At 47.4% G+C, this 4,033-nt stretch overlaps 1 pseudogene; it reads right to left on the bottom strand.

The window, feature by feature from the left end:
• Positions 1-243: 243 nt before the first annotated feature.
• LOC103601046 lies at positions 244-1,123 on the bottom strand (annotated as a pseudogene).
• Positions 1,124-4,033: the final 2,910 nt, after the last annotated feature.

The raw sequence follows: 4,033 nt of genomic DNA, 5'->3' as shown, positions 1-4,033 counted from the left end.
GGCCCACCATAATGACCTCATTTTAACTTGGCTTCCTCTGTAAAGACCTCATCTCCCAGTAAGGTCATGTTTCGAGGTACTGGGCTCTAGAAATTCATCGTGTGTTTTTTGAGGGGACACAATTCAACCCATAACAGGAGAATATTTTGTCCTTCACAGCCCCCTCTGAACACCATGTGTCTTTATTTATTTATTTATTTTTAAAACAGGCTTATTTAACTTTATATTTCTTGTATAAAAACCCTACGTTGTAGTCATGGCTGGAGCCTGCGTCCTCTGCACAGAGACCCTGGTGTGGGTCTTTACAAGATGGTCAGTGAATTACTGATAGGGAGACTTGGTGAACACAGTCTCCTTCCAGAGGTTGGGGGTCAGATAGCTGTAGGTCTTAGAAATGGCATCAAAGATGGCCTTGGTGAAGTTGCCCAGGGTGGCCGTGCAGCCCCTGGCTCAGGTGTAGCAGTCGTCAGTACCAGCCATCATCAGCCGCTTCTTGGGCACAGGGGCCAAGAGGATGCCGGTGCCTCTGGGGGCAGGGATGAGGCGCAACAGCCCAGAGCCGCCGCGGCCAGTCACCTTGCAAGGGACAGTATGGGGCTTGCTATCTTGTCCCCAAGTAAACTCTCTGCACTGGGACAATGGAGAGCTTGGCCAGGATGGTGGCCCCTCGGATGGTGGTAGCTACTCCTTGGAGCACTTAACACCCAGACTGATGTGGCCATTGTAGTTCCCAATGGCAACAAATGCCCTGAACCTGGTCCACTGGCCAGCATGAGTCTGCTTTTGCACCAGCATAATCTTCAAAACTTCATCCTTGAGGGATGCCCCCAGGAAAAAGTCAATGATTTCAGACTCCTTGATGGGCTGGGAGAAGAGATAGATCTCCCCCAGTGACTTGATCTTCATGTCCTTGACCAAGTGGCCCAGCTTGGTGATGGGGATCCACTCCTTTTCCTCGGCCTTGCCTCCTCGAGCTCCACACAGCCTCAACCATGGCCCCGACTGCAGCCACAACCCTGGCACCAGATGCCACTGCCAGAGCCTCTGCGAAAGCCACCACGGGCTCCTATTCCAGGGCCCCTGGGCCTCCAGGCCCTCCTGCTGCACCGACATCATCTGCCATTTGGTGTTCTCTCAGAGAAGAAGCCACCATGTGTCTTTAGGAAACTCCTAAACCTTTGTATCCTGAATAGCATCATTTAGAGCTCAAAAGTTCCTAATAGGGCATAGTAATAGTCATTATGGCCGGGGGGGAAGAGAAAGGAGAGGAGGAGGAAGAGAGGAAAGAGGAGGAACTAGAGAAGGAGAGGGAATAGAGGAGAAAAATCACTTTCAAACTCATTTTCAGGACAATGCTTATGAGAAAAGAAACTGTGGCAAAGTCTCTCTGAGGACTTGGATTGAATCTCTCAGCTGGACCCAAACCAAAGGCTTGGCCAGAGGACACTGATTTATATTAAAGAACCTCACAGTCAAAATGACCCACAGTCAAAATGTTGAGTGAAAGAAGTTTCACATAAAAGAGGATATACCCTATAATTCTATTTCTATGAGAGTGAAAACAAGAAGAACAAATCTTGGTCATAAAAGCCAAAAGTGGTTATCTTTGGGAGGTGTTAATTGGGAGGGGGCATAAGTGGACCATACATTTATGTGGGTGGTGGTGTATATATATGTGGCAACTCACAGAGCTTTATATTTAGGATGACCTCACTTTATTATAACTAAATTGTATCATATAAATCAATCAATCAATCAATCCCTTCCTTTCCTTCCCTCCACTGATCACCCCAGGCCACTCCGTCCAGTTCTCAGGCCATTTCCACACTCTTTGTGCTCACAAGTGTGATGTCCAGCACATAACAGGCATTCACCAATTCACATTCCCATCATGCACCTGTGCACATCACCTTCTGGGGATACAGAAGGAGTGGTGTCCAGAGATGGCCTAGGATCCCTCCCAACCTCCCATCCATGGAGCATGGAGCCAGGCCCTGGGAGTAGAAGGGGGTTCAGGCTTTGGTGGAAGACTGGTAAAAAATAATGTTCCCTATCCCCAGGAACAGAACGCAGCCCAGCAGAAACCCCAAATCATAATTAAAAGATGCCCTGCAACTCTCTTGGCAGCATAAATTTTGAAGATGAAAGTAAATGATTAAAATAATTAAACACTTCAAGCTGACAAGCTGGAGCAGAATCTTGCCAGCGGACGTTTGTCAGTAATTAGCTAATTAATCCTGGCGCAGATTATAAACCATAACAAACCAGTCAGGCTGAACAGAGCCGGCTGCTCAGAATTAGACTTTTAAAAAAGAGAAAGGTAGGGGGAGGAAAGAGCAGAGAAGAGGGAAGGAGGGAAAATAAGAAAAAGACATGGCATTGTGGCTGCTTGGCCTTAACCCTGCCAGATAATGTGGGCCCAGCCTATACAGGGCTTCCTGGAGAGTTCTGGGGCTGTTCCTAGGCTAGAGACCCAGCTCCTGTTGGGACTTGAAGCAGAGCAGATACTGGGGAGAGGAAGTGCTCTGCACTTCTGGTCCCCAAACCAAAAGGTACAGTGGGGAGGAGTCCAGGTAGGAGGTGATGTCTACATCAGGTGGCTACGGCACTATTCCATTCAGCAAGGGACCCCAATAATGACAAGGGTCCCATTTCTGTGGAAAGGAATGAGAAGATCCAACTGGGGGATAAGGGCCCAGCCAAGCAGTCTGGGATCAGGGCAGGCTCTAGACCAGCACTGTTCAATAGAAATGTAATGTGAGCCACAAATTTAATTAATATATGAGAACGTTTTTTTCATGAGGTATTTTACATTTATTTTTATTAAGTCTTTAAATTCCGGTATGTATTTGATAGAGTTTGGATATGTTGTCCCCTCCAAAGCTCATGTCAAAATCTGGTCCCCAACTTGGCAATGTTGGGAGTGGTTTGGACCATGGGAATGGATCCCTCACGAATAGATCAATGCCCTGGGGCGGGGGTAGTGAGTGACTTCTCACACTATTAGTTCCTGCAAGAGCTGGTTGTTTAAAGGACCCTGGCACATCTCCTCTATCTCTCCCCTCTCTTGCTTCCTCTCCAGATGTGTTCCCACACCAGCTGGTTGCTGCCATTTTCTGCCATGAGTAGAAGCAGCCTGAGGCCCGTGCCAGATGTAGCTGTCCCAGAATCATAAGCCAAATAAACTTCTGTTCTTTATAAATTACCCAGTCTCAGGTATCTGTTACAGCAACACAAAAATGACTAATACAGTATTATACACTTATGGCCATTTCAACTTGGACTAGTTACATTTCAAGTGCTCAATAGCCTCACATTAGTGGCTTCCATATTGGACAACACAGCTCAAGACATAAAAGAAGGGGGCAGGGGGAGGGATCCTATGTCCTGGGGCAATCTGCAGCAGGAATGGAGGCAACCAGAGTGACATAACCTCCCCATTGCCTGTCTTTCTCTCCTTGGCCATTCTTCCACCTAGCTTGCTCCTACTGGCAGTTTCTAGCCAAATCAACCTCATCATCAAGGCTCTCTAAAAACAAATGGTCTGGGAAGCACAAAGGAGAATCCAGAGGGACTGGATTTCTGCCCTCGTGCATACACCTGGGGCAGGGCAGTGCTACCACTCCTGCACAAGAAGTTGTGCCCTGCAGTCTGGGAGTGCAATTGTGTCTGTGCACCTGTGTGTTTCAGAGATGCATGACGTGAGCACTGACCTTCAGAGAGACTTCTGCAGCTGCAGTCCTTAAGAAAAGCTATTTCTTTGGTAATCATCACATCAGGCAAGGGACAAGAGATGGTACATTTCACTCTAGTGGGATGTTCTGTAAAGACTGTCAGATGGGGGCTGGCCAGTTAGCTCAGTTGGTTAGAGCGTGGTGTTATAACACCAAGGTCAAGGGTTCAGATACCCACAGAGGCCAGCCACCAAAAAAAAAAAAAAAAAAAAAAAAACATTGTCAGATGGAATCTGTCTCTTGGAAAATAATCAGGATCTTTTTGAGGGGACGATTAACCACCTCTGGCCAGAGACTAG

This window comes from Galeopterus variegatus, unplaced genomic scaffold (assembly GCF_000696425.1).
Source record: "Galeopterus variegatus unplaced genomic scaffold, G_variegatus-3.0.2 Scaffold106, whole genome shotgun sequence".
In the NCBI taxonomy this organism is placed as follows: Eukaryota; Metazoa; Chordata; class Mammalia; order Dermoptera; family Cynocephalidae; genus Galeopterus; species Galeopterus variegatus.
Note: the sequence above shows the minus strand (reverse complement) of the source record. Positions and strands in the feature narration are given on the sequence as shown.